The following is a 20,205-nucleotide window of genomic DNA, read 5'->3' as shown; positions in this document are numbered from 1 at the left end:
TGTTTCTGCAACTTAATTGGAGTCCACCTGTGGTAAATTCAGTTGATTGGACATAATTTGGAAAGGCACACACCTGTCTATATAAGGGCCCACAGTTGACAGATCATGTCCGAGCACAAACCAAGCATGAAGTCAAAGGAATTGTCTCTTGACCTCTGAGACAGGATTGTCTCGAGGCACAAATCTGGGGAAGGTTACAGAAAAATTTCTTCTGCTTTGAAGGTCCCAATGAGCACAGTGGCCTCCATCATCCATAAGTGGAAGAAGTTCGAAATCACCAGGACTCTTCCTAGAGTTGGCCGGCCACCTAAACTGAGCGATCGGGGGAGAAGGGCCTTAGTCAGGGAGGTGACAAGAACCCGATGGTCACTCTGTCAGAGCTCCAGAGGTCCTCCGTGGAGAGAGAAGAACCTTCCAGAAGGACAACCATCTCTGCAGCAATCTACCAATCAGGCCTGTATGGTAGAGTGGCCAGACGGAAGCCACTCCTTAGTAAAAGGCACATGGCAGCCCGCCTGGAGTTTGTCAAAAGGCACCTGAAGGACTCTCAGAGCATGAGAAACAAAATTCTCTGGTCTGATGAGACAAAGAGTGAAATCTTTGGTGTGAATGCCAGGTGTCACATTTGGAGGAAACCAGGCACCGATCATCACCAGGCCAATACCATCCCTACAGTGAAGCATGGTGGTGGCAGCATCATGCTGTGGTGATGATTTTCAGAGGCAGGCACTGGGAGACTAGTCAGGATAAAGGGAAAAATGACTGCAGCAATGTACAGAGACATCCTGGATGAAAACCTGCTCCAGAACGCTCTTGACCTCAGACTTGGGGGACGGTTCATCTTTCAGCAGGACAACGACCCTAAGCACACAGCCAAGATATCAAAGGAGTGGCTTCAGGACAACTATGTGAATGTCCTTGAGTGGCCCAGACTTGAATCCGATTGAACATCTCTGGAGAGATCTTAAAATGGCTGTGCACTGACGCGTTCCATCCAACCTGATGGAGCTTGAGAGGTGCTACAAAGAGGCATGGGCGAAACTGGCCAAGGATAGGTGTGCCAAGCTTGTGGCATCATATTCAAAAAGACTTGAGGCTGTAATTGCTGCCAAAGGTGCATCGACAAAGTATTGAGCAAAGGCTGTGAATACTTATGTACATGTGATTTCTCAATTTTTTTTATTTTTAATAAATTTGCAAAAACCTCAAGTAAACTTTGTTTACATTGTTATTATGGGACGTTGTATGTAGAATTCTGAGGAAAAAAATTAATTTTGGAATTAGGCTGTAACATAACAAAATGTGGAAAAAGTGATGTGCTTTGAATACTTTCCGGATGAACTGTATATGCCTTTTCGGTAAAAGTGCAGATTGGAATAAGGTGTTTATCCTTTGTAATCTTGCTGTTTTATATGGTTTCAATGCTCCTGCATGGCACTGTACATAATACTGAAATAAATTCATGGTTGTTCTTTGGTTGGCTAGTTATAGTGCCTATAAAAAGTATTCACTCCTTATTTAACAACAGTTAAACTGTTGGGATTTTTTTATTCTGATCAACATTAAAAGACTCTTTACAAATATAAATCACAAAATAATTGATCACATACTATAAGTACTCACCCCTTCAAATCAATTTGTCGGTTTTTGGTTGTTTTTTTAATACTTTGTTGCCATATGTTTTTATTACATTAAGGCAATTTCATGGCACTCCCTTTAATATTTAAAGGTATTACTTCCAACAGACTATATACAGTGGATTAAAGTACATGGGACTTTTTGAGTTATCTGTGAGTGTGTGTATACGTATATGTCAAAACCATTCTTTACAAGCAGTGCATAAAGCAGGCCATCTTTAAGCAAACCAGGAAAATCATGTTAGGCACTATAAATTTTTCGTATGAGCTTTAGAATTGGATTGTGTGTTTAAGTATTTGTTTGATTAACCCCATGATGCTGAACTTGGATAAAAATGTTTAATAACAAGGTTAAGGAAGAATGGATGTCCATTTTAACTTTCTCAATAGAATGGTTTAACAGCAGCATTGCAACACGGCAGGCAGCATAGCTATTACATATTTATTTATTTTTTCTGCTGAAGTGCAGATCCAGATAAGTGTTTTTTTTTCTCCCCCTATGTCGATTTTATAGTTTCTGTAGTACTAGGGTGTTGTACCATGTTATCCATTATGAATGTAGAGAAAAGTCAAGCAAAATGACATCTTTTATTGGCTAACTAAAAAGACTACAATATATGCAAGCTTTCGAGGCAACTCGGGCCCCTTCAGGCAAGATGTCAAATTAAAAATAGTTTGCTCTGGTGAGGATTCTGATATACTAGTCAGCAGTGGAGGATGAAGGGCGCTGTGATTTTTCCAAATGTAATAAAAGGTTTGATCAGTTTACAGCATGCATGTATATGTTTTATCTTAGGTTAAACAAAAGAGTACTCGCCAAACTTGCATATTATAGTATAAAATATATTTGTTTGTGAATATGTGCTCCTGGAATAATTGATAAAATAACTTGACACAATGAATTAGTGTGATTTTTGTTTTTTTTTTTTGTTTTTTTTTTAGCATCTTTTTAAAAATGCAGAATAAAAACAATCTGTCACTTTATCCAAATACTGGGATATGCTGCAGAAAATTAGCATTTCTCTGAAAATTTGATGTGGTATGTTGCTGTACATGTACCAAGACACTTTGTTTATTTTTTTATGTTTCCCTTCTTAACAGAGACTTGAAGCTTTGTTCTCTGAGATTTTCAGCTGTTTATTGCATACTTTAAAGGAGAAGCTTTGCTACACAACACAAGGTATGAGTAGAGTGCCCTAATGAAGCTGTGTTTGTCCTCCAGCTCTCACTCTGTCTACATGAATAATACTTTCCTGACACTGAATTGCATTGTATTTCTAAATTGTGTTCAGTTTATTATTTACTTTGCAGCACACTATACAATTTTAAAATGTATAAATCAGCAATATTGTTCAATGAGAAGTTTACATTAAGAGCTTGTACAGCTGCTCACTATGGCTTACATAACTGCAGGGTCTAACCCTCTTTCTCATTTGCAGGGGAGGAAGGTGATAAAATAATTAGGAAGCTGTTGCTGGTTTGAGTTATATATATTTTTTTTCTATGAAAGTAACAAATGGCTAAAAAGACCAACAAAAAGCAAGTGAGTCTTACTTGAAATGTTTATGCTGTCTATTATTTGAAATATGACTTTTTACTTTCTGGTATAGGGAAAGTATTGAAAATGTCCAAAGATTTGATGTCGAGATTTTGATGAATCTTGACATTTTAGACCTCCCGGAGTCCAAAAATACCATTTTTGGAATTATATATATATATATATATATATATATATATATATATATGTATATATATATATATATATATATGTGTGTGTGTGTGTGTGTGTGTGTGTGTGTGTGTGTGTGAGAGAGAGTGAATGAATGTAAACACGATAACTTGAGTACACTATCACTTAGGTCAAACAATTTTTCATAAAAATATTAGTTACAAAATGTTAATTTCTATCAATTTTTGGGCTATTTCCGTTAACTGGAAGTTGTACTTTACCTTTTATTCATGTAGCTGTAGAGTCCAATTTATTCAACTTTTATAATAATTGTTTGATATGTTTATTAATTTGATTTTATTGTTGACAGTTCTTTAACATACATAATTTTACTCCTCTAGTATCCATCCCCATATCTAAGTATACAAGAAAGTGTAGAGGAGACAATTCCCGTTTTTTGTTGTATCTTTCAACAGTTTTGATGGATTAATGGGCTACTTTTATACATACAGTTCATTTTCATAGACAATTTGAAAAGCACGGCCTTACTTTGGAAAGGGAAGATAATCAAGCAAAGCACATGTACAAGAAAAAATTAATGGTTGGGTTAAAAAGAGTAACTAACAATGATAGCCATTGAGAGAAGACATTATTGCAAGTTTTAAAAATAGGCACATGCCAGGGAAATTGAGCATAAGTTAAAAAGAGGATTAGAGACCATGGTCATATCCTGGGAAAAATATAACCTTTAGATGAAATGTAAGTAGATCAATTAATAAGCTTGTAGATAGGGCTGGGTATTTTCATTCACAATGTCCATATTTGATTCAGTATCTTTAACCCAATAGAATTAGCATGCACTGATACATTTGAAGTGCTTGTTTTTTTTTTTTTTTGGGATTACTTAACCATGAATAGGGAACATGAATATAATGTAACAAATTTCAGCAACACTTTATTTGAAGGGTATCTGCGTATGTGACTTACGTAACATGCATAAGCATGGAATAACATTTATGAAGCAATACTTGAATAGTAATGAATGGTTAACAACAGTATTTACAAGATGCGGAACAAGATATATAAAACATCTGTATCATCTTTCGAGTAATAGTATTATAAAGTAATTTCAAATATTGCCTCTTAAATAATAAATGTTTTTCAGTAACCTATTTGTATGTTGTGAATCTCCATGTAGTAGAATCCCTTCAACTAAACTGTTACCCAAATATATTGCCTTATTGGACATTAAAATAATTTTTAATTATTTGAAATTAAAGATACAGTGGGAAGACTTCTATTTCTATAATTCTACAAGTTACACACATCTTCGGTGACATTTATCGGTCTCAAATGTGTCCTCACAGTTCCTCCTATGACTAAAAAGCAGCGCTTTAAAACAAGGATCTAGAGCTGATGCTTGTTGACAACAGCTTTTGAAAAATAGAACATAAAAGTACTGCAGGCTGCTCTGAAATATCAACAATTCAATGCATGCTTGGCTGGATGAGGTACATTGCAAACTTTTTCCACCATAGCAGTACAGCTAGCCACCTGCTTAAAGAGAAGCAACATTTATTAGACTTGCCAGCACACAAACTTGTGATGGAACATCTTATTGAAAATACTAGAAGGATTTTTGGAACAACAGCCAGCCATCGTGGCTGCTTAGCATATAGGCAACTAGGTTGCTTCTGGTATGACTGGCATGCAGCGCTCTGGTCTGCAACATGTCCATCACGGGTGTCCAGTTGTTTATAATGTAGGGACATGATTTGTCACGTAAGTGCTGCACTCGATGTTCAGATGTTGCAAGTTAGTGCTACTCTTTCTGCTGACCTGAGAGATGTTCTATTATTCTCTTCATAAATCTTGTTGTATATTTTTATAAAATAAAGCCTAGGTACCGTAAGTTCACACATTTGCTTTCTGGTTGTCATAGCATTACCGCAGTTAGTTTGTCGAAAGCCCTTGTTTTCAACAACAGTGTAGATCTTACATTTTTACAGATTAAAAACTGCTGTAGATTCTGTTACTTTTGGGGCACAAGGCAAATTTAAATAGAAGCTTGGAGCTAAATGCTGTCTCCAGTGTTAGTTGTCTAGGCTGTACTTATTAGATTGTTGACTGAGATTGTTTCTGGGTGATATCAGGATAAATGATTTCCCAAATTTGTTGTATTACAACAATACAAAACTTCTGTACAACTTAAATATGACTTTGCTTTTATTTAGTTTGTCACCGACGCACTGTTTGAATCCATAGCAAATTCACAGGACATATTTTATGCAATGTCTTAAAGTGCTTTTTTTGTAAAAAGCCTTAAGAGGTGCATTATAATAATGATTAATTAGAAAATCAATATTTTTGCCCAGGCCTACTTGTAGAGGATATGTTAAGGAATATTGTTGTATAACTTGTTCCTGATTTGCAAAAGAACACAAAATTAGAATCGATCAATGTGATAGGGGGTTTATGTGGAATAGGTAGTAGATTGCAGATACAGGGCCTTTATTAAGACAAAGATTATGTAATTGGGAATTTAGTAATGTATAGGTGCCAGGAGAGCAGGAGTGATATGCAAGGAAGAGATGATAATTCAAAAACAGGACTGACCATGTCATTCTTGTACATAGTTGTTGTGTTAGCAGATGCCAATTCTGAATAGAAAAGACCATAATTAGAACATTGAATCTAGAGTATGTCTCTGTCCTAGGGCAGGGGTCCTCAATCACGGTCCTGGAGAGCCGCAGTGGCTGCAGGTTTTTGCTCCAACCCAGTTGCTTAATAAAAAGCACTTATTGCTAAAGTAACACTTCTGCTTCACTTTAGTGATTTTGAGCCCTTATTGCTTAATTTTGTCTTAAACAGCTATTTTAATTGCTCTTTATTATCAATAACATGCAAATGACAAGAGAGAGCAGCATTTCTCCATTTAGCTTATTTACATTTACACCTGTGTGTATTTATCTGCACTTTTGGGTTTAATTAAATACTTGGAAGAAAAATGAAGAGAAAAAAGTGAAGGACTGAGAATTACTCGTCCATTTTAGCCTTCAAATCATTTGCATGATAGAAAGGGAAAGAAAATCTAGGATATGAGAATGACCTGACATAGCAGAGTTAATTTAATTTCATAGCTTGTTAGTGCTTTATTGGCAAGAATTGCTTTCTAATTAAGCAACCAGGTCAGAACAAAAACCTGCAGCCACTGCGGCTCTCCAGGACTGGGATTAAGGACCCCTGTCCTAGGGGAATATTTGAAAAATGAATATAGGAAATCTGGGAAGGAAAAGCCAAGAGGAATTTGGTTAAAAATCAAGAGGGAGAAGCTAAAGGGTTAAGTGAGGTTAGGAAAGGACCGGTAAACCACTGATACCTTTATTTATGTTTTTCATGAAAGAGCAGTGGCATCCTTAAAGCAAATAATGAAGTGCTCACATTCAGCTTCTGTCCATTCCAGATACCTTTTGAATATAAAAGTTTCAATTTGTCAGTCTATTAAAGGAGAGACATATTATTGGTAAGTGGGGCTGTCCCGTGCATTATTAATTTCAGAGAATAATCAATCACCTCTTGCAATTTCCATTGTAACTTTAGTAAAAATAAATAAATAAATAAATACCTTTATTTCTAAACTGGTTAAATAATAATACTTGGAGGCAGATTGGTAATAGTAGCGCTTTAGTCTAATTTATTTTGTAGTGAAAAGTGCTTCAAAAGCAAATTATTACATTCAGAATATGTGCATTGTCATAGGGACATTCTATGCTGATTTTTTTTTAAAAGATAATGAGGTGTCATTTGTAGAGGTACAAAATGGGTTAGAGGGCATATGCGAATGAAGCTAGCATACCCAAGTATTAAAGAACCTTCTGCAAAACCTGTCAGATATAACAATCAGGTATGGCTCTGATGGCATGACAATGGTGCAACAGAATTTTAAGTTAGAAGCAACATCAATGGCATAGGTTATCAGAGAATATAGAGTGAACTTATTTATAGATAACATTTTAAATGTTGTGAGAAGTATTCTTATTTCATAACTTCAGTGTGTGTTGGTCAAAGAAACCCAATTCTGATAAAAGTATCGGAGGGTTCTAATTGTAAGTTGGTAATGGAAGCTTGGAGTACTCGTAGCAATAGGTCTGACTATTGCTTCTTGAATGGAAATGACTTTTCTTGGAATCCTATCAAAGCTGTTGAGCATTAACTGTCTGCATACCTGAACGTTAGCTAGTTCTTAAGTAGGCATACTAGCCAGGTACCTTGTGATTCTCATTAAAATCAGTTAAAGTGGACAAGTTTAAGTAATACACGGTAGTTTATTTCAGTTAGTGCAGTGCATTTCACAGAAAAACATTTTTAGAATTAAAAAAAAAAAAGTCAGAATAAATTTTAAAGTAACTGTAAATCATTGTATTGTCCACACTAACAAAATAATTTTTGCAAATGATGCATTTCAATGTCTTAAGTTTGCCAGTGAACATACGAGCCTGTACAATGTGCTTTCTTGAGCAGGAAGACCTTGCGGGTGCTGCAAGATTTCAATTTATTACGCTACAGTGTGTTACCAATGGTGGTGTTGGTGAATGTAGTCCCAACTGCCTTCAGATCATTAACAAGCTCCTTCCGTGTAGTTTTGGGCTGATCCCTCACATTTGTCATGATTATCCTCAACACATGAGGTAAGATTTAAGCATGTAGCTCCAGATTGATGGTCATTTTATATTTCTTACATTTCCAAATAATCACACCAACAGTTATCACCTTCTCACCTAGCTTCTTGCTGATGATCTTGGAACCCATTCCAGCCTTGTCCAGGTCTACAATCTTGTCTCTGACGTCCTTTGACGGCCCTTTGTTCTTACCCATGGTGGTGGAGAGGTTGGAACGGAAGAAATGATTCTGTGGACAGGTGTGCTTTATACACACATTAAGTGAGATCAGGATTATCTATAATTGATTGATTGTAATCTGTGCCAAATACTTTTTTCTCTCAATGACGTGCAAGTCAATTTATAACTTTTATGCAATGTGTTTTTTCTGGATTTTTTGTTGATATTCTGTCTCTCTCCATTAAAATTTAAACTACCATATAAATTAGAGACTAATCATTTCTTTGTAACTGAGCAAAATTACAAATTCAGCAGGGGATCAAATACTTATTTCCCCCACTGTATAATCTCACATTCTGTTGTTATATAACTTATTCCTGTTTTGCAAAAGGATACAAAATTAGGATGGATCAATGTGATAGGGAGTTTATGTGGAGTAGGTAGTACTCCTTACTTAAAAGCTCTCCATGTACACAGTTTGTATTTCTTCTTATTAATGAACTCTAACACTGTCACCCTCCTAACTGCTGTACTTTCCTGACTGCTAAGAACTGTTCACTCTACAAAATTTCACTTACTGAATATCAGCTACTAGTTAATTTCTTACTCTCTTGTCTGCTCCTAGAGCCGCTTGTGCCACCTGCTTTCTCGCTGGTTATTAACTTACAGTGTCGCCGGTGTCAGCTACTGCTACTTACTGCCCTGCCTTGCCTACGCAAATAGCTTTTCCAAATGCTCCCCCAAACACTCAGCTGCTCTCGCTGCTTTTTTTTCTGAGAATAAAGCAAAAAACCCTTCTAAATTCCTGCACAGCTCCATAACAGCAACCAAAACAAGTTTTTAAGAGCAAAATGTATTTTTTCATTGACTCTCACACCACAGAACCCAAAAACTCTCTCCTTTGCCTCTCCTTCGTTTGCAATCCACGTCACTCTGATGCAGTGGTTAGTATTGCTGCTTCAAAGATTCGTTGTCTTGGTTTTGAATTTCATTCTCACCTTGTGTTTGTTTTTTCATTGGGTACCCAGGTTTTCTTCTGTGTCCCAAAGATAATGTGTATAGTTTAATTCGTAATTGCAAATTGCCCCCTTGTGGGTTGGTGCATTAGTGGACCTTGTAATGAACTGGCACTCCATCTGGTTTTGTTTCTTGCATTTCACACAATGCTGCAGAGAGAGGCTCTGGTTCTTCCTATGATCCTGAATTGGATTAAGCAAGCTTGAGAATAGTATAGCACAACAACACATATGATGTCAAACGTGAACATGACTGTGAATATCCACTACAGACCCTGATGTCCTCCATGTGCTATGATACATTTGTAAGATATAAACAAAAATTGATAAGAATAGAAACAAATTCTGAAACAATTATCATGACCACATAAAATATTAGAAAAATTATTTAAATTCCCTAAAATTCTGTTCAAGATGTTCTACATTACACAAATATACAGACCCTTTATGGTATGGATTGTTTACTTAGGAGTTTGTTTGGAAGAAAGATTGTGTCTAAATTAACTTCTTACATTGTTTGAGACAGTTGAGATGAAAGCTTTTCAGTGTTTTTAAACATTGTTACTACAGAAATCACAAAATTACCGCTACATGTTTTTATTTACAGAATTATTACATATAGAACAAATGCCCCTTTATGATGTAATTTATATACAGTGGTGTGAAAAACTATTTTCCTCCTTCCTGATTTCTTATTCTTTTGCATGTTTGTCACACAAAATGTTTCTGATCATCAAACACATTTAACCATTAGTCAAATATAACACAAGTAAACACAAAATGCATTTTTTAAATGATGGTTTTTATTATTTAGGGAGAAAAAATCCAAACCTACATGGCCCTGTGTGAAAAACTAATTGCCCCCTGAACCTAATAACTGGTTGGGCCACCCTTAGCAGCAATAACTGCAATCAAGCGTTTGCGATAACTTGCAATGAGTCTTTTACAGCACTCTGGAGGAATTTTGGCCCACTCATCTTTGCAGAATTGTTGTAATTCAGCTTTATTTGAGGGTTTTCTAGCATGAACCGCCTTTTTAATGTCATGCCATAGCATCTCAATTGGATTCAGGTCAGGACTTTGACTAGGCCACTCCAAAGTCTTCATTTTGTTTTTCTTCAGCCATTCAGAGGTGGATTTGCTGGTGTGTTGTGGGTCATTGTCCTGTTGCAGCACCCAAGATTGCTTTAGCTTGAGTTGACAAACAGATGGCCGGACATTCTCCTTCACGATTTTTTGGTAGACAGTAGAAATCATGGTTCCATCTATCACAGCAAGCCTTCCAGGTCCTGAATCAGCAAAACAACCCCAAACCATCACACTACCACCACTATATTTTACTGTTGGTATGATGTTCTTTTTCTGAAATGCTGTGTTCCTTTTACGCCAGATGTAATGGGACATTTGCCTTCCAAAAAGTTCAACGTTTGTCTCATCAGTCCACAAGGTATTTTCCCAAAAGTCTTGGCAATCATTGAGATGTTTCTTAGCAAAATTGAGACAAGCCCTAATGTTCTTTTTGCTTAACAGTGGTTTGCGTCTTGGAAATTTGCCATGCAGGCCGTTTTTGCCCAGTCTCTTTCTTATGGTGCAGTCGTGAACACTGACCTTAATTGAGGCAGGTGAGGCCTGCAGTTCTTTAGACGTTGTCCTGGGGTCTTTTGTGACCTCTCGGATGAGTCGTGTCTGCGCTCTTGGGGTAATTTTGGTCGGCCGGCCACTCCTGGGAAGGTTCACCACTGTTCCATGTTTTTGCCATTTATGGATAATGGCTCTCACTGTGGTTCGCTGGAGTCCCAAAGCTTTAGAAATGGCTTTATAACCTTTACCAGACTGATAGATCTCAATTACTTCTGTTCTCATTTGTTCCTGAATTTCTTTGGATCTTGGCATGATGTCTAGCTTTTGAGGTTCTTTTGGTCTACTTCTCTGTGTCAGGCAGCTCCTATTTAAGTGATTTCTTGATTGAAACAGGTGTGGCAGTAATCAGGCCTTGGGGAGGCTACGGAAATTGAACTCAGGGGTGATACACCACAGTTAGGTTATTTTTTAACAAGGGGGCAATTACTTTTTCACACAGGGCCATGTAGGTTTGGATTTTTTTCTCCCTAAATAATAAAACCATCATTTAAAAACTGCATTTTGTGTTTACTTGTGTTATATTTGACTAATGGTTAAATGTGTTTGATGATCAGAAACATTTTGTGTGACAAACATTCAAAAGAATAAGAAATCAGGCAGGGGGCAAATGGTTTTCCAATGTACAGTGGTGTGAAAAACTTTTTTTTTTCTTTCTGTTTCTATTGCTCTCTTAAGCCTTGTTCACACTTACGTGTTTTTCTGTAACTGCATAATGCAATTAATCTGCATTGTACACCAGTAAAATCAATTATATTTTATGTCTTTCACTCATATCACTGCAAAGGGGCACTGTGTATTTGAAAAATGTGAAATGCTACATAGTTTTTGCCTGAATATGCAGAAAACATTACTGTGTGTTTTCTTCAAAGGAAATTGCACTGCACTGGAACAAAGAAATCTACTAGAAATCTTCTTGTATTTGGTGGAACCAAGCAAGCATAGTTTCAATTTAATAACATTGTTTTAATTTACTTTGATCGGTTCTTTTGTGGCCTGAAAACGATTTAAATTAAATTCACTACAGTGAATAAAGGTGTTTAATTCTGTAGTAGATAGTATTTTTGTTAATGTATACTTCTAAATGTAGTTAACTATAAATCTTCAGTTTAGGGCATACAGTATTGTTAAAGCTGAACGAGTAGGGAATTTGTAGGGAGTGGATGGGACAGTGAGACCAAAATACAGTTTCTCTTTTGAATTCTACAAAAAGTAAGAGAAGTACCATTTCTCAGAGTGAAAACTATTTAGTAGCATTTTCAGTCTTTCAAAATTAATAGGCGAGTAGCCTTCTTTCTTCTTAAGGAAGAGTCTACAAATACATGTGCAGAGCCATGAGACTGCCATTTAAATATTAGTACCAGGGATCCATGTGTCCTAATGGTCAGGTGACTTTCATTTGATAATCTGCAATACAGAAACTGTTAAAGATGTGCAGTCTGAGTTTTGTAAATGATTGGGTGTCAATGTTTGTTATTGCGTATTATTGCAGAAACATTGAAAGATGAGAAAACAGAAAGCCTTTATAATTTACAATTTGCTTATGGACCGTTTGCTACCACAACACCACAATGGAAATTGTGCCTGGATTGTAAATGTGGTGAGCATGCATCATTTAAATTTAATGATGCTACCCTCACCTGCATTAATGTATTTTTAGGATCATTGTGTAATATAGTCTTCCTCCAAATTAATTTAAACACCTTAAAGAGATCTGTTTTCATTTGGCATTAAAGAGCCTTACTGTTATTCAACGTCAGAAAAGCCAAATTAAATCCACTGTGATTAAGTGTTGTGTAACATTAAAATGTAAAAACTTCCAAGGGGTGGATACATTTTATAGGCGCCGAATATACCTGTTGTATTCTGCTTTAGTAAGCATTCATTTTAGCATGCTCAGCACCAGTCTGTGGCAAAATTTTGGATGACGGTGTTGATTATGGAAATGGCATTGGTGTCCAGGTCAGTGTTTCCACAGTTAGGACTTGTTACATCCTATACGAGTTAAAAGCAACAGTCTGACTCCCATATACTGAAATGGCCATATCTTCAGAAGAGCTTTATTAAAATTAACCATTATGAACTGTAAAAAGATAGACTTGAATTAATGAAGGATGGGTGATGATATGGGGCTGGAGGGGTATAGATAGCTAAAAGCCTATGCAAGACTTTCACAAGATACCTTTTGATTTAGACCTTGGTGCCAAAATGTAAATTACCTTGGGTTTTCATATTAAATTTATTTGAATTGTACGTTTTATGTTAATTGAATATCTGCTACATTAAAAAAATGTAGCACTGTGAGAGCTGTTATATAAATATACCAAGTACAGATAAATAGGTTAGACTGTTTTCAAGACAAAAAGGCATAATAGGACCACTTTTGACACCTGTGTTTTTGGTGAAGCAGTAATGGAGTTAACTACTTCATAAAATGTGCTACTTCATAAAACACTATGAAGCCATATATTGTATATGACCTAGGCTACAACCGGAGCTTCTTTGAATTTGCTATGCCTTATTTGGAGCAAAGAGACTTCTGTCATAGATTAATTCTGCAAAAATGTAAAATGTCCATAGCAGTCCTCTTTTTCAAGAGGTGCTTCAATTTGATTTAAATTAAATAAAATGTTACCCTGATGGCATGACTTTTTTTATAAAGAACCTAAACATATCAAGTTGAATTATTGTTCTGATTATTATGCTAATAAGTTACTTCCGTTGTTTTGTTACATTTTTGAATTTTACCTCCATTACTACTTGTCCATTGGTTGAGAGATTCATGAATGGAAATCTGTAAGGATTGCAGTAAGATACTAAATGTGAATCTAAATTAATGCTTAATTTTAAGATAAAGCTTCAAGCAAACAGTTTGATAGGCAATCATTATAGTAGTGCAGTTTAAAACAGTTATAAATCAGAAGACCAAGGTTTAAAACTATATGCAACCTTTTTTGCCCATTCACAGTTCTTGCTTTTTTGTGGTGTTCTTTGTATATTGATTTTCAACTTTTTATATAAAACTTTTGAATATTACAGTATATCACTATATTTCAGTTTTGGAACACACATCTGAATTTTCTATAACAAAAAAAAAAATTAAGTACAATGATGATGATGATGATACAGATGAGATTTTAAGAGTTGTTCGTGTGTCTGGGTATATGCACAAGTGTTATTTTACAGTGAATTGAACCAAAAGTTGACAGAATAGGATATAGAAGTCATGTAATGATATGTGGGTCAAATCGATGGATGTTTAGCTAACAAGATTATTAATTTAGTTACTTGCAACACTGTTTTTACTTATGAATTTAGTTACTTAGAATAAAGTTAAATGCAATATTTTTGTAAATATTAAATGGGTAATATTTACTTCTGTGATCTTTGATTTTTCAGTGATTTACCATTCTTATCAGTAATTGCAGTACAACAAAATTACGGATGTTTAATGTTTTTATGTTTATAAAAATATTGTCTATGAGATACAATTTTGTAGTTCAGTTACATCTATTCATTTTCTATCATCCTCTTTGGAGTCGCCATTTCCCATATGCAGATTACGCTCTGTGCATGGAGTCTGTGATCAGAGGACTGATGTGGGGGGACCCGTAGGGGGTTCACAGACATCTGCAATTCAGGAGCTCTGCTGGACTGTCAATTGGATGGAATGTTTTTATTGCTTGGTTTACTTGACTTGAGTCGGATAACTCCTCACACAACCTTAATCTTAACCATCGTATAACTGTGCATATCATGTAACATCACTTGCATATAATGCAAAGCAACAACCTCCTCAACAGAGTGGAGTTCTGTTGTTTCATCCACAGCTTGACTATTGGGGTCTTTCCTGTTTCATGAATTGTCAAATTAATATTATTGACAGTCACATGTTGTGAAAATTTTCCATTAACGAACAGAGAGGTGGCTTCAAGTCAACACCAATCAGGAACACAGAAAAGAAAAAAAAATGTAAACATCAAGAAGCAGCTCATGCTGCATTTGCAGGTGTTGTTTTTTTAGAAATCTACTTCTTGTAAGCTGGCTAGTGGAGTATTAATGAAGTAGCATTGTGTGTAATAGTTTTGAAGTCGAGTGTTTAACATATATTTGCTGATGTTATAGTACCTAGCTGACACATGGTTGAGGATTATTTTTTTACCACCATATAGACCTCAAGACCTATACAGGTTGTTAAAGTCTAGTAACATTATTCGACAAAGTGCTTATAGTGTTGAGGTATTGGGGACACGTTTGTAAATTTCACCAACACTCAGGCTCTCTTGCTTACTAGTTGTTTACTGGCAGAATTGTGAAAAGCTCCACACATGCAACTTTGACATAAAAAAGAGCTATTAGCTAGATTAACTTCAACTGTTAGTTAATATTATTGGCAGCTAACATTACTTATTCATTCAATGCCTTATTGTAATCTGCAATCATTGAAAATACAAAATGAAGTTTAGATACATTCATAATTATAGGTGATGTACTCACTTGTTCATTTTTTAAAAAAAATGTCTAAATATTCAGCTGTTTTCACCCAGTATTTGCCACTTTAAGTAAGTTTATTAAGCATGTTCATTAGTTGTATTAGTAATTTTTATTATTATAATGTAGTAGTACTTTACATATTATTATTATTATTATTATTATTACTACTACTACTACCACTACTACTGCTACTAATTAGGCCTTCTTTTATAAAGGAAACAACAATTGGTATATCATTGGTGCGAAGAAAATTGTCTGCATCTTAACATCAGCAAAACCAAGGAACTGGTTATTGACATATATATTTACACTAGGTCACTTAGTGTCTCTGCTGCTCGTGTTGTGAAGAGAGGGGCTGAATGCACCCCAAGGAGAAGCGGACGCTCCTCTGAAACTCCCTCTTAAACGGTAATACAATGGGAAACAACTTTTTTTTTTCTTTTTTCAAACCTCCTCTTTGCTCAATCAGCTGTTGGCTTGCTGCTGCACCATGTGATCTGCATCTCGTGCACCGCTTCAAACATTTAAAAGCCTGTACAGCAACTGTCCTACTCTTTATCCATCCATTTTCCAACCCGCTGAATCCGAACACAGGGTCACGGGGGGTCTGCTGGAGCCAATCCCAGCCAACACAGGACACAAGGCAGGAACCAATCCCAGGCAGAGTGTCAACCCACCGCAGGACACACACACACACACACACACACACACGCACCAAGCACACACTAGGGCCAATTTTAGAATCGCCAATCCACCTAACCTGCATGTCTTTGGACTGTGGGAGGAAACCGGAGCGCCCGGAGGAAACCCACGCAGACACGGGGAGAACATGCAAACTCCACGCATATGTATGTATGTATGTATGTATGTGTGTGTGTGTGTGTGTGTGTGTGTGTGTTGTTGTGTGTGTGTGTGTTGTTGTCATATATATAGCAAAATACCCACGCTTGGCAGCGGCGAAGTAAAAAGAAAAGGAAACATTTTAATAATAATGTAACATAATTGACAAATGTAATTGTTTTGTCATTGTCATGAGTGTTGCTGAAATATATACAGTGGTATGCAAAAGTTTGGGCAACCTTGTTAATAGTCATTATTTTCCTGTATAAATCGTTGGTTGTTACGATAAAAAATGTCAGTTAAATATATCATATAGGAGACACACACAGTGATATTTGAGAAGTGAAATGAAGTTTATTGGATTTACAGAAAGTGTGCAATAATTGTTCAAACAAAATCAGGCAGGTGCATAAATTTGGGCACCACAAAAAGAAATGAAATCAATATTTAGTAGATCCGCCTTTTGCAGAAATTACAGCCTCTAAACGCTTCCTTTAAGTTCCAATGAGAGTCTGGATTGTGGTTGAAGGTATTTTGAACCATTCCTCTTTACAAAATATCTCTAGTTCATTCAGGTTTGATGGCTTCCGAGTATGGACAGCTCTCTTTAATTCACACCACCGATTTTCAGTTATATTCAGGTCTGGGGACTGAGATGGCCATTCCAGAACGTTGTACTTGTTCCTCTGCATGAATGCCTTAGTGGATTTTGAGCAGTGTTTGGTCGTTGTCTTGTTGAAAGATCCAGCCCCGGCGCAGCTTCAGCTTTGTCACTGATTCTTGGACATTGGTCTCCAGAATCTGCTGATACTGAATGGAATCCATGCGTCCCTCAACTTTGACAAGATTCCCAGTCCCTGCACTGGCCACACAGACCCACAGCATGATGGAACCACCACCATATTTTACTGTAGGTAGCAGGTGTTTTTCTTGGAATGCTGTGTTCTTTTTCCTTCATGCATAACGCCCCTTGTTATGCCCAAATAACTCAATTTTAGTTTCATCAGTCCACAGCACCTTATTCCAAAATGAAGCTGGCTTGTCAAAATGTGCTTGAGCATACCTCAAGCGGCTCTGTTTTTTGCTGTGGGCGGAGAAAAGGCTTCCTCTGCATCACTCTCGCATACAGCATCTCCTTGTGTAAAGTGCGCCGAATGGTTGAACGATGCACAGTGACTCCATCTTAACTCTCTGGGACAGCTTTCTGTATCCTTCCCCTAAACCATGATGGTGAACAATCTTTGTCTTCAGGTCATTTGAGAGTTGTTTTGTGACCCCCATGTTGCTACTCTTCAGAGAAAATTAAAGGAGGAGGGAAACTTACAATTGACCCCCTTAAATACTCTTTCTCATTATAGGATTCACCTGTGTATGTAGGTCAGGGGTCACTGAGCTTACCAAGCCAATTTGAGTTCCAATAATTAGTTCTAAAAGTTTTGGAATCAATAAAATGACAACAGTGCCCAAATTTATGCACCTGCCTGATTTTGTTTGAACAATTATTGCACACTTTCTGTAAATCCAATAAACTTCAATTCACTTCTCAAATATCACTGTGTGTGTCTCCTATATGATATATTTAACTGACATTTTTTATCGTAACAAACAACGATTTATACAGGAAAATAATGACTATTAACAAGGTTGCCCAAACTTTTGCATCCCACTGTGTGTGTGTGTGTGTGTGTGTGTGTATGTATGTATGTATGTATGTGTGTATATATGTTTACATATATACACACACACATATACTATGGGGTGCCAAACAGGCAAATACATTGATTTTGTGAATATATAAAGTCGGCGTCAGAATATATAAAGTCAAAACTTGAATATATAAAGTCATTCCCGAATATATAAAGTCAGGACTTGAATATACAAAGTCAGCGTCGGTATATATAAAGTCAAACTTGTTTCTGAATATATAATGTGATTGATTAATTGAATTCACCATGGACTGACTAATAAATGGACAACTTCATGTGTGGACACACTTGAAGCTAGACACACAATTATATCATTTGTTCTACTTTTCACATTATTAAATACCTTATACTAGCGTTCTGACTTTGAGATTTGTGGTTTTAAGCTTTGTAAATTAGAAGTGTTGCATTACACAGTGAATACAGTCATTTGTGCAAAACAATTCATATTGTTTTGCCACTGTGGGTTATTTGAAGTGGAGGAAATGTAATCTTCATTGTATGTGGCCTAGATAAGTATGTTTTTTTTGCATTTTGGACCTTTGCAATACCACAAATGAAGTACTGTTGCAAAGTAATTCTGTTTGCAGTAATATTCTAATTTTGTTTTTTTCAATTTGAGGTTTGTAATACTTTTAAAGGAAACATTTGTAAATGACCAAGCACATTTTATTTATGGTTTTAACAGATAAAGTCTGTAGAGCACTTTATACTTTTTTTTTTTTTAAAGTTGTGTTATGAAATACTGTTTAATGGTATTATTTGAGTCAAAAAGAATGTCTGACATTTCCATAGACATTTTAAATAGATACTGTATCTTAAATGTTTATACAAATGTCAGTTATCAAATATTTTCCTTCTTTTCATGTTTTTTCATTCAAATTAGCTGGTATCTGAAAATTGGGTAACCATTTGCTTCTTAAAGCTACTTTATGCATTATTTTTTGTTGTGTTGAGATAGTCCGACCCGTTATTAGTCTTGCAGGAAATGTTTCAGTGCTCAAGGAAAGTATTTGTTACCTTGGCTACACCACTGTGTTGATTATAGCCATTCTTGGAGGAGAGTGTGGGGTTACTTCCTGGCTGTTTATCCCGAGGCTGCTTTACAGACTATAACTGAAATCTTGATTTTGTTTTATTCTTTCAAGTCAGGATGGCCAGTGGTTGTGCATTTTCCATTTTATTTGAAGTTGATCTTTCAACCTGCTTAAACACACTCTACGCAAAACATCAAAGTAACTGTATTGAACTTGTGACACCACAGTTTCATGTAGGTTATACACATACAGTATACTCGTTAATTATGAATGCTAAAGATTTGCATTTATCCATTCATTTTCTGAATCTTCTTTTACCGTTACACAGTTTTCAGTGAGCCTGAACGTATTTTCATAGAACTGATTACAAGTCCAGACCAAACCATTTAGCTTAAAAAAAATAAATAAATAAAAGAGTTTTTTTATCAATATTGTATTTATTTATTTTTTATTTTTTAAGGAAAATTAAGTAACCAATTAAAATTCTTAACATTGTCGTGTTGGCATATGTTACAAATGAGAAATAACAAATAATAGAGACCAGTGAAAATAACGTGTTCCTTAAAGAGGGGCTGTTAATTCACCTTTCATGTCTGTATGCTTGGCATTATTATTATTATTATTAATAATAAGCACTGTGAAAAAGTTAAAAGTAAAATCTAAATGAAGTTAGCTTATGAAATCTAGTCCTGTTCTATGAGAATGATACTCTTAGTAAACTTCATGTAAAAGTGAAACAAATGTGGGTAGGAAAAATCTGTATTGGCACATTATGTGTTCTGCCAGATAGTTTATGAACATGTAATGGCTGATAGATACTTCTAACCTAAGAAGTACAACAATCAGATTTGAATGTGGTCATGTTTTAAAAAGCAAGCACACCATAATAGTTACAATTTGAAATCACATTAATTAAAATATTAATGTGTGTTCATAGATTTTTATATACAATTCTTATTTATATTAAAACCGCTCATTAAAATGTGTTTTTATAGATTTTGCTGTACTAATAAACTGAAATTATATATACTGTCAAAAATAGTGCTAAAATGACATTCTTTACATGTCCTGTTGTCCATGTCAACAAATTAGAGGAAAGAACCTATTTTTTTTTTTTTCCCAGCACTCACTGCTGTGGTTGGCTTATTTCACTTGTAGTCATTCAAACAGAGTTTCAGATTTTGTATAGGTCTTAAAAACATTAGGAGATGAATCCTTAACAATTAGTATTAAAATATTGAGCATTTTTTCCAGCTTATTTTCATTAGCTAGTCTGTATTATACCTTGGCTTCTTATCATGTGCAGGAACGTTGTTCCATTTGCTCAGTTGTT

At 35.6% G+C, this 20,205-nt stretch overlaps 1 protein-coding gene across 5 annotated transcripts in view; it reads left to right on the top strand.

Moving 5' to 3' along the window:
• Window positions 1-20,205, top strand: part of fynb (FYN proto-oncogene, Src family tyrosine kinase b) — a 241,711-nt gene that overhangs the window by 56,264 nt on the left and 165,242 nt on the right. For 3 of the 5 annotated variants that reach the window (XM_039747944.1, XM_039747942.1, XM_039747945.1), the window contains exon 2: window positions 2,739-2,817. The exons of the other annotated variants lie outside the window; for them this stretch is intronic. The gene's annotated coding sequence lies outside the window, so the exon portion shown is untranslated. The remainder of the gene's footprint in view (window positions 1-2,738; window positions 2,818-20,205) is intronic. 5 annotated transcript variants of the gene reach the window in all.

This window comes from Polypterus senegalus, chromosome 3, assembly GCF_016835505.1.
Source record: "Polypterus senegalus isolate Bchr_013 chromosome 3, ASM1683550v1, whole genome shotgun sequence".
Classification (NCBI taxonomy): Eukaryota; Metazoa; Chordata; class Cladistia; order Polypteriformes; family Polypteridae; genus Polypterus; species Polypterus senegalus.
This window is presented reverse-complemented; position numbering and strand designations above follow the sequence as displayed.